Source organism: Dermacentor andersoni, chromosome 1, assembly GCF_023375885.2.
Source record: "Dermacentor andersoni chromosome 1, qqDerAnde1_hic_scaffold, whole genome shotgun sequence".
NCBI classification, from domain to species: Eukaryota; Metazoa; Arthropoda; class Arachnida; order Ixodida; family Ixodidae; genus Dermacentor; species Dermacentor andersoni.
In genome coordinates this window covers 250,836,698-250,848,352 of record NC_092814.1, presented here as the reverse complement: position 1 = coordinate 250,848,352, position 11,655 = coordinate 250,836,698, and positions in this window count along the sequence as shown.

Below are 11,655 nucleotides of genomic sequence, written 5' to 3'. Positions count from 1 at the left end.
TCATAGTGTTTTTTTTTTCATTGTTTAACCTATAGGTAGGACATTAGGCAGTATAATAGCAAGAGCTTGGTGGCGCAACCCACCGCCCCGTTCCAAAGGGGACGCTCATAACATCCATCCATCCATCCATCCTCACGTGGCCTCGGCGACAGCGCACGAATACGAAACCACTACCCCTTCTACCATGTTTCTATGCGATCAGCTGTCGGAAATGCAACTGAGTTTTTGCTAACGCACAATGCTCCAATCACGCTGGATCGAATTATGTGGTTTGAAGACGTATGCAGTAGTCGGCTGCAAAAAATAGTGACTGGCATATTAAGGAATGGAATGAATCTGTATGGCCAAGTTCGCGGACCGCTGCTGCAACTCTCTGTACGAGTTACCGGCACTTCGAGATGCACGGCTTTCTTCAAGATTCAGAAATTCGCTCATCCGCCAGCGTTGTATCGCTAACACTCAGAGGAAGAGAGTCAGCCCCGGAACGTCGGCCAGAATAAGTACCGCTCGTTAAACAATGAGAAAGGGAGTAGCGCCGCTCCCAATCATAGCAAGTTTCGCACACGTTATCTGCACACATCTACCCCAATTGACACGCTAACTTACGCCCACTCTATCGCCAACGTGTCAATGAGTGAACGGTCGCACATTTGAATATATGCGTACCATATACGCACAATAACTGACGGACTACACCAATAGTGCACGAATGGTCAAAACTGAATGCTTCGTGACGGTCCCCAAGAGTAAGCGAGTTACTAGCGATAATACATCTTTGCTACAAGGTATTACAATGTACAGAACGGCTACGTTTCAAGCCTTGCGCGCAACAGGAACACGTATATCGGAACTGAATACAGCCGGGATTAGGCAGAAATAATCAGATAGTGACCGCTCCAAGGAAATTTACTGAGAACTGTGACAACCAGCTGCTCCAAATATTTGCCAAATAAAGAGCGAAGAGCAAAACACACTAATCCTGGTTCAATTCATGGGCGCAAAGTTTGGATAGCTTGGAATACATACTTAGCCCTGCTTTTAGAACAAGCACCATATACGCTGATCGCGCCGTTTGGACATAGTTTAATCAACTCCGAAAGAGCTTTTCGCATGTTCTTTGAAGCTGTGGCCACAGCTTCACGTCGTCCACCCAGTCATCGTCTACGATATCTCCCGAAACAGAGGTTTGATAAGCCGCAACGGCGCCATACACACCCACTGTAAACGCGGAGGCAACGGGGGCAGTTGAGGCAAGCAATGGACGCGTCACCTCGTGATCAAACATGGCAGCGCCCACGGGATCGCCGCGAAAAGGGTCAGTTGGCGGCGGGGACTTACGGAGTCGCCATCTGTCGGAAGCACCTCGCCTGCATAGTATGAACGATAACGCGGCACGCTCCTCATAGGTTTGGCTGTCAGCGCTCAATAAAAACAACACGCGCGAGCCCTCCTGGACATTTCTGTAAGTACCCTGAAAACGATAGAAGTTTTTAGTGTCAAGATAATCATCCTGGGCAGACAGAAATCATACCTGATCATACATCATCATCATCAGCCTATTTTATGCCCGCTGCAGGACAAAGGCCTCTCCCTGCGATCGCCAATTACCTATAGCTCTGTCCTGTGCCGACAGATTCCAACTTGCCCCTGCGAATTTCCAAATTTTTTCACCCCAGCTAGTCTTCTGTCGTCCTCGATTGCGCTTGCCTTTTCTTGGCACCCATTCTGTAACCCTAATGGTACACCGGTTATCTAACCTACGGATTGCATGGCCTGCCCAGCTCCATTTTTTTCCCTCTTAATGTCAATGAGGATATCGGAGCAAGAGAAATCACGGAACGTTGTAATGACGCTATCTCTTTACCTAGCTAATACGTTAAGTGAACGCCCACTGCGCTCGGTAGCCGTGATGGAGTCCCGTGGAACCCATTTTTTTTTTTCGTGAAAGGTAGGTAATTGCTGAGAGCAAACTATGTGACATATGTTCTTATAGTGGGCTGTCTGTATAACAAAATTGAACATAACAGAATGAAGCCTTAATGCAGCGACCGTACGGGTTCGCATCGACCGATTGCGCGCCTGCCTGCATGTCCGCGCACAATATTTCGCTTTCGCTGGGAGCGCGTTTTCGCACCGTGCCCTACGTAAGCTTTAGGCCATAGCACATGCGCATTTGACAGTATATAAGCAACGATTGTGTGGACGCTATCAGAGCTGTTCAAAAAAAATTTCGCTATATCTAGGAACTTCGACGCAAACTATTTCCTGCTGCTTCTTAATCCAGTACATTAATTGTTTGGTGCAAACACAAATATGAGCATATGCCATGACTTTTTTTTTTTAATGTGCTTCTTCCCTTTCCCTTCCAGTGAACTTCCACTATCTAGCATCAACAAGTTCATAAAGCTTCACATTAGCCGGGCAGCGCGCGCGGGCGAGCGTCTTAGTGCGTGCTTTCTGCTACTCACTGAATATGGCAGCCCCGACGCCATAGCAGAAATCTTCCTCGCGGAAGAGCTTGCTGCACAACCGAGTTATAGCCGATGGCTGCTTGCCAGTTTTAAATTTCACTATCTAGCCTTCAATCAGCTTCTTGTCCTGCGGGTACGTGTGAGGCTGAGACCGGGCTCTGTTGCGTACGTCCGGCATGCACTGCGGCACCGAGCAGTAACCTACCATGTTGGACGCCTTCAAAGGCAGCGAGTATACCTATTATAGGGCTTTTAAGTGTTGTCAAGCGCACACCCGAAGCTCGAAATCTTTCCCACTTAATCGGAACCGCAGCGCAGGTGGGACGTTGAACTTTCGTTTTCAGCTGGTCTCGGCGCTTCCAAAGAAGTCGACGCGGCCGCTGTGTACATGCGATCCCTCATATACGCTGACGGCGGCACCAGCTTTTCCAGTGGTGGTGCTCGCCTCCAATATAGGCGGTAACGTCTGTCTTGCTTTAAGAAGCTAAATACGGATATTCTGCGCTGAGGCTAAAAACTTTAACATTACCTGAGCCTTGGGATAAAAACAAATGAGAGTTCCGTTTGTGAGTCGGGGCTGCACCTTTCTTTTTATAGTTAGCTTATACGTGTGATAAGGTCGTCTACGTCCGATTACTGGTGCTTGTTCAGGCTTGCTGTACGCAGTGTTCAAGGTAGGGCTCGGGCTTGCGAACATAGCAGACACCCGCCGCCCGCTGAAATTCTAAAACCCTAGTGAAACGCGAGAAATGACTAGCAACCAATCGGACCAAGTTGAGTTTCTTCCAACAGGTTTCCAAAATTTAGCAAAGATTTTTTTTTTTTTTTTTTTGGGGGGGGGGGGCAAGTCACTTGTATTACTGTAAATACACGACTCGGAAACGAACTGAAGCAGTTGTAATGCAATTTAGGTGCGCGCACAGTGTCTGAAAGCAAACTATCGGGGCAGCGCGCAGGTCGAACGCTCCAAAGCTGGAACGAGCGAGCGCTGCTTGTTGCTTCTAAATTTCTTGCGAGAAAATAAACTGACAACTCAACGAATTGAATGAGAAAACAGCATATTCTACATGCACCACTAAAGCATGCTGTGAAAACTACATGTCGCCTCGCGGCATAACACGTGTGACGTGTCATGATCAAATTCAGACCTTTCGAGGCAGTTATCATTCCTGCTACGTTGCCTGCAGACAAAAGCACAGCCTGTTTCACACTTAGTACTGAGTGCGTGCTACCGTAATACGCAGCGACAAGGAATAGACAAAATTCAGAGGACGCTTAAGTTTCGCCTTTAAAGCGGGGGCTACATGGGGCGTTTTTCTCCTGCGATTATCGCGCGCCAAAAAAAAAAAAAAAAAAAAACGCGCTGGCGGGACGCCGGCCAGGCTACATGAGGCGTACGAGCGGCGAACGCCGCCGCAGTGTGGCCAGACAAGGCAAAAATGTTTTGGCTACCACTACATGAACGAACAATGCTTATACGTTGTTTGCTCGTGTTATAATTAATAAATTATGCAATTAATACCCCACTAATATGTCTATACACATTACCAGGTATGCTTTCGCCGACGTAGCCATGGTGCTGACCAGCGCACGCGCGCGAAGTGTTGAAGGGACGGCAAGGAACGGTGAGACGGCTGGCCGCTCCCGCCGAAAACAGACGGAAGTGACTCCGACAGGCACTTCCGGTAGCGTCAGACGCGTGCGCGCCGCGTCAAAATCTAGCCGGTCCTGATCGGTGGCGGCGGGCGTTTTTCTCGACGCCGGGCGACAAATCGGCGCCGTGAGGCGGAAATCGCCTCAAAAACGCTCCATGTATTCCGGGCTTAAGAGTGGAACGCGATAGCATTCAAAGATCGCTGACTGCTTCTCACGCTTCCCGGCAACTGCAGCATATGTAATCGTAATGCTTACTGGGAAACGCTCGCAGCGAACGCTATACACGATGCGGACTTTCTGGTAGAAACGCGGCCTCTTGCATGGGCTGCGATGCGGCGGAGGCAAGCGCCATCTGAAAGTGTTTCAAGGAAACGGGCGCGCCGCTCCGTTGCTTCCAAGATATTTGCGCGCCGGCGTGCGCGCAAATGGCGGACGCCGTGGCCGGTCTGTGTATGGTAGTAACGCTGGAAAAAAGGGTTTGAGTTTCGCGTAACATAATTATTTTCTCGATTATTCAAATTACAATCCGACGCTATCATGTCTGTAGGTTGTGTGTAAGTCTTACTTTACAATATTTCTACGCATTTTAACTTGAGAAATTCAATTAGTTCAGTATCTTCCTTGCGCCACATGGAGGGCCTGGGTATGGGTGGTTCGAGAATCTTTTTCGCCAAAACGACGCCCGACGCCGACGCTGAACCTTCTGCGACACAGGAGCCTTAACGCTGTCGCGTTATAATGTGCGCGCAACGTGCTCGGTCTTTGACGCGAAAGGAAAACAAAGCACTCAACTATGGGGGTCAAACACGATGAAACAAACGGATATGAATAACTGCACTGGTCTTTGTGTCCCTTTCTTATCTTCGTTCAATTTAAGACAATGAGCTAGACGTGATTCTTCTCGACAATAGTTCACTACACCAGACAGACCTTGCCCGTCAGCGGGGAAATGCATGCGTCACGCTCCGAACTTAGTATCTCGTTATGTCCCCAGCGGCAGCGATGAAAATGCTGGAGGGTAGCAAAGTGTAGCGTGACTTAGTCAGCTATATGTTAATTTGCAGCACGTCCCACTCGTCCCTATCCTCGCACAACGCATGGAGAGGATGGCGCACCAGTGATACTTTTAATGAGCCCCAAACATTTTCAATGATGCCGAGGTCCGGGGATCTGGGCGGCTACTCAAGGTCAGTGATGCCGCACTCTTCGAGCAGTTCTTGCACAACACGAGCAGTGTGGATCGGCGACATATCGTGTTGGAGTATGTAGTCGCCTTCCAGGAATGGGCCCTGAATAACGTACGAAATCAGTGCATTGTTTGATTGCCCCGTACCTTTCAGCGATGAACTTGCCTTCGAGGCGTATCAGTGGGCGTCGCACAATGCTTAGTAAAGAATATCGGCTCAGTTCATGCAGTAATGATGAAATCCACACATTGTCCCCGACAGCAGCATGCGGTTCAAGACTACGCTTCTCGGGCATCTGCGCCTGCGCGAGCAGCTGCCGCAGCCTGACTCATAGGCGCTCACCGCATCGTGATGCATCGGAAGCTCTCGTGAAAGCAGTTGAAAAAACTTTAAAAGATAGACGAATACCAGACAGTTGGCGACAAAGTAGAATGAATTTAATTTATAAAGGTAAGGGGGAGAAAGACAGAATTCACTCGTATAGACCGTTGACCATTACATCGGTAATATACAGGCTAGCAATGCAGGCAATCAAATTAAAGCTTCAAGCATGGGCAGAAAATAATGGCATTTTGGGAGAGCTTCAGAATGGCTTTAGAATAGGTAGGCGTTTGGATGATAACTTGTTTGTTCTTACTCAGTGTATTGAAATATCAAAAGCAGAAAGCAGACCGTTGTATGTGGCCTTTTTGGACATTACAGGAGCATACGACAACGTAGACCGCAGCATTTTGTGGGATATTCTGGAAGGGGAAGGCTTAGGTAACGATTGTATACAGCTTTTGAGAGAGATTTACCTAGAAAATACTGTTTGCGTTGAATGGGAAGGGATGAGGAGCGCGGAGAAAGTTCATATCAACAAGGGACTGAGGCAGGGGTGCCCTTTATCCCCGCTGCTGTTTATGATGTACATGGTGAGGATGGAGAGGGCGCTAGAAGGAAGTAATATCGGGTTTAATCTCTCATACAAACAGGCAGGTACAGTAATAGAGCAGCAACTCCCAGGTTTATTTTATGCGGACGACATTGTGTTGCTCGCAAACAAGCAAAGTGATTTGCAACGTCTGGCTAATATCTGTGGACAGGAAGGCAACAATTTAGGTTTGAAATTTAGTGTTAGAAAATCAGGTGTTATTGTATTCAATGAAAACAGTGAACAGACAGTGGAGATACAGGGCCAAGAAATACCTCGGGTAACAGAATATAAATACCTTGGTATATGGATAAACGAAGGCAACGGATATATGGAAACACAGGAAAAAACCATAACAGTCAAGGGGAAGAGAAATGCAGCCATAATGAAGCACAGAGCGCTATGGGGATGCAATAGGTACGAGGTCCTCCGAGGTATGTGGAAAGGGGTAATGGTTCCAGGACTTACTTTTGGAAATGCGGTTGTTTGCTTTAAATCAGGGGTACAATCAGGACTCGACGGGAACCAAAGGTCAGTGGGTCGCCTCGCATTGGGCGCGCACGGGAAGACTACAAATGAAGCTGTGCAAGGGGATATGGGCTGGACTAGTTTTGAAGTGAGGGAAGCTCGCAGTAAAATTGAGTATGAAGAACGGCTGAGGAATATGGAGGAAAGTAAATGGGCTGGGAGAGTGTTCAGGTATCTGTACAGGCAAAACATTGATTCACAGTGGAGGAAAAGAACTAGGAAGCTTACCAGCAAGTATGTGGCCTGTGGGGTGGGCAACACAGCAACAAAGGTCAAGCGGAAAGTCAGAGAGGCTGAATTAATCTCATGGGTGGCGGCAATGGAAAAGAAACCTGCCATGAGTAACTACTTAAGGGGAAAAAACGAAATTAGGAAAGAAACCATTTATGATAACTCAAAGGGAAGCTCATTACTTTTCGAAGCGAGATCGGGATGCCTTAGAACACGCACCTATAAAGCGAGATATAAGAAGGAAGAAGAAGCATGTGCTTGCTGCGGTAAAGCTAGGGAAACGACGGAGCATATTTTATTAGAATGTGAAGACGTCTATCCAGCGGTCGATTTAGGCACTGGCCTCCTTGACGCCCTTGGGTTCAGCGGGAGCAGTGGTAAAGCAAACAGGTCCGCAGTAGACATCAGTAAGAGGCGATTGGAGGATTGGTGGAAGAAAAGTAGGGAAACGACAAAAGACGGAGACGTACAAAAGCACAGTTCGCAATAGGGTATCAGAAAATTTGGACGTGGTAGTTCATAGTGGGGTTTTTTGTTTTTTCATTGGTTAACCTAGGTAGGATATTAAGCAGCATAGTAGCAAGAGCTTGGTGGCGCAAGCCACCGCCCCGTTCCAAAGGGGACGCTCATAACATCCATCCATCCATGCAATGCGCTCCGAGTTCTCCCCTAACTGTAAGACAGCTTGTACATGAGCGAGAATATTTCTGCTGCTTAAAGCATTAGTAACACTAATGCTGGGGCCAGAAAGCTATAAACGAACAAAACCAAATGAAGCTTAAACGCACATCACTATAATTTATTAAAGCACCTGCCTAAGCAAAGCACACTCCACGATTTGAAACGCCTGCAAGATATTTAATATAAATAAAAAGAAAGCAATGTTCTGCACGCCGGGAAGAAAGAAGTCCCGAGTGAAATGTTTCGAACAAACCGGTATAGTAGCAGTCGTCACCTTTTCCCAATGCGAAGTTTCTTATAGCGTCCTCGATCAACCGCACCGCTGCGCACCGACCATCCTCGATCACCGGAAGCGCACCCTGTTGGAGCGGTTTTCCGTTGCCCCGTCCCGCACCGAGAAAATCGGCGGTGCGCCGGGGTGCAATCCCAGCAAGCACTGCGGGACGTGCCGACGCGCGCGCGCACTGCCGACTGCAGAACCGCGGACGCTCTGGCCCGATAGCTGCGCAAGCTGCGGTTGCAACGAAGTTGACGGAGTTAGCTAGTGGAGATGTCGGCAATGAGAAAGGAAGCGCTCCTAGTTGCTGCAATCGATGAGCTTTTTTCAAGTTCGTCTGACAGCGAAGACGACATGCTGATCGACCTCGTCCAAAAACAATGTGGTGAAGAGCGGCCGAAAGTGGACAGGTTCGTTGAACAGGTCGTCAGGAACGGGTCGTCAGGATTAATTATAAAATCCATTGGTGTTTGCTTGCAACCAGGTATGATGGAGCACGCAGTTTGACAAGGTTCGAGCGCTTGCCGCAGATGCTCAGCACCTGCAAACAATAAAATGTGCGCGCACGTTTTTCGCGCCAGGGGCAATGTAGCGCTGCAGGCAAGCACCCTGCACGGGGTGCAGTTTTGTCCTCGATGTTGACCCTCCGCAGTGCGCCACCACGGAGGTGCAAAGCGCACCATTCTGGTTTCGGGGCAACTCCGGGGCAAGGTGACCGAGGACGCTATTATCCAAGTCGCTCTCCGATGCGCGTCGTCTGCTTCTTTCGCGAAAAGATGAAATCCTACATTGCTGCCTTTAAACCGCGATGACACACATAACGGTACACAAGTCTTTCGACATCCATATATTTTCATTTTCGGCTTGAGCGCGGCGGCAGCACAATGATTTGAGAACTATGAGGCATTCAGTGCATGCCATGATAGGAGGCTCTCTTTCGCTTCAAGCTTGAACCTGGATGGGCTGTTTCTCGGCGCGGCCGCTAGGGGATGAGCATTTAGTTGGAGTCGCCAATTGTACGAAATGCCATACTAAATATTTAATTGGCAGCATTTATCGAGTAACTAGCTCTTAATAATTTTAGGGCACACTTCGAGATTAGCGCTGCTCAACTTGCGGTAAAATGCACTTTTCTTTCTCTTATCCACATTTAACAAAACACCTTCTTAAGCAATGAAAAGACGAATTCAACTGGACCACCAATGCATTCCTCGAAACTGGTGCCAGCCACGGAATTGCTTCTAAGTTTACAATTTGCTTTATGACAGCTCCAACATATATACAGTCATAAGAAGCCAACAAATAATGACACCAAGAATACCATAGGGGGAATTATTTGATGCTCTTAATTAAATTAAATATATCATAAATTGGTGTCATTATTTGTTGGTTTCTTATGATATGACTAATAAAAATCGAGCACGTCGGTTTCCTTTCTTCTCGTTCGTTATATAGCGAGGATCTTGAACCTGGCAGCTCTGATGCCTTCAGGCAGCATGTGTGGGTTTATTGACTAGTTCTATCACCCAAAAAGTTCACGTAGTTGTGACGCCTGCAGCAAAAAGGATGTTCCACATCCGCCGCCAAGGCTGTGAGTGGTGGCGTAGGCTAACACTCCCAGGGTTAGTTCTAGTAGATAAACAAATGCCATAGAAAGTGGATGGGAAAACGGCACCGCCGTAGCTCAATTGGTAATGGTACGCTGCACACCCAATGTGAAGACATGGGATCGTTCGCCACCTACGGCCAGTTGTTTTTTCATCCAATATCATTTCCATTTAATTATATTTTTTTTCAATTAAGAACTGCTGTTAATTTTCTATATGCTGTCCCCGGTCTCATTATTTGTTGGCTTCCTAAGATATGGTTAACAAAAATCGGGCCCCTCAGTTTCCTTTCTTCTGGTTCTACATACAATAGAACCAGGAGAAAGGGGTTTAACCGAGGGGCCAGATTTTTATTAATCGTAAGAAGCCAACAAAAAGACACCAAGGACAACATCGGGGAATTTACTTCTACTTACTAACTGAATTAAATAAATTATAAATTAATGGCAATGAAAGCGGATGAAAAAACAACTTGCCGCAGGTGGCGAAGATCCCACATCTTTTCATTACACGTGCGATGATCTAACCAATTGAGCTACCGCCGCGCCGTTTCCCTAAAGGAGTACTGACACAAAAAAAAAAATCCACGCGGTTTTTTCTGCTTTAATAAGTAGTTAATGACCCAATAATCACGGCACGAAACCTCATTTACTTCAGAGCGCGACAGGTAATTATTTGCAGTCTTTTTTGTAGCGACCAGTCGAAGTTTCGGTTCCAGAGAGCAACGAGACGGAACCAACGGGAATGTAAACAAAGTGGTCACGTGTTCACAAAAGGCCATGACGTATGCTCTGACGCGCTGCCAGCGTGCGCGACCAACTTGCTGAATATTGTCGTGCGACTGCCGCATCGGTCGGACGACCGCGCCGGTAGCGTGAACGTCAGGCCACGTGGTAGACCCGGCGGGGTGGGGCCGGCGAGCGAGCACCTCGCCGCTCCGATCATGTCTGTTTTTTTTTTTTCTCTCCCTGGTCGAAACGCGGGCCTCTTTCGCCGCTGACGGCGGCATATAAATGGGCTACAATTTGTTTCTGACACGAAATAACTTTTAGAATAAAGTGACCTCGAAAGAGTACGAGTTATAAAACGTTGTGCGAAATAGTAAATCGTTGGCGTGATTTCTACTCGGACACGGTAAGCGCAGACGCGCCAGCAATCGTCTGTACACGAAGCGGCTCGCCTGACAGGCCTGTTTACTCATCGCTGCTAACGGCACCGGGAAAACTAACCGTATTTTCACTTAAGAGGAAGCTTTAGCTCGGGCCCAACTCCGACGCGCCCTATTCAAATACACGTAAAACGCAAAAACGTTTTTATGAGATAACCCCTGGACCGATTTTGATGAAATTTGTTGCATTTGAAAGAGAAAGTTAAATTCTAGTGACTGTTGGAAGCGGAATTGCGATTTAGGGCTCGAATTTTCTTAAATCGATTTTCAAATATTTGACCGTTTGAAAAAAATGGAAGCACGAAGTTCACAAATTCATAGCTCTGTAGCAAGAACCGATATCGCGGTTCTGTAAACGGCATCCATTAGATCATTCAAAGCGGACAAATTGAATATGTCATTTTACATCTTACGTGAATTTGTTACGTTGGTTACAACGGTTTTGCAAAAGTTGTATTTCCCTACGATTAAATTTTTTTATATTCATGTGTAACATATAAATTTTGTCCGCTTTAGATGTACTATTAGATGCAATTCACAAAATTGTATTATCATTTTTAGTGGTTGAGTTACAGAGTTGTAAACTTGATAGTTTCGTTTTTTGAAAATTTTCGATTTTTCGCAATTTTTAATAAAAAATTCACAACCTAACTCAAAAATTCGAAACCAACTGTCACTAGATTTTAAGTTTTTCTTTTTAATGCAACAAACCTCGTCAAATTTGGTGCATTGGTTGCCGAGAAAAACGAATTCTCCTTTTACATGTATTTAGATAGGAGCACTCGAGCTAAAGCTTCCTCTTAAGAGAAACATAAATGTTCAGGCATTGATTGTGCTGGCGAATTTAGGCGCTTTATTACGAGCTGCGGACGCATCGCAAGGACCCTCGGCCCCGGATAGACGGCCGGCGAGCAAGGCCTACATCGTCTCCCAGCG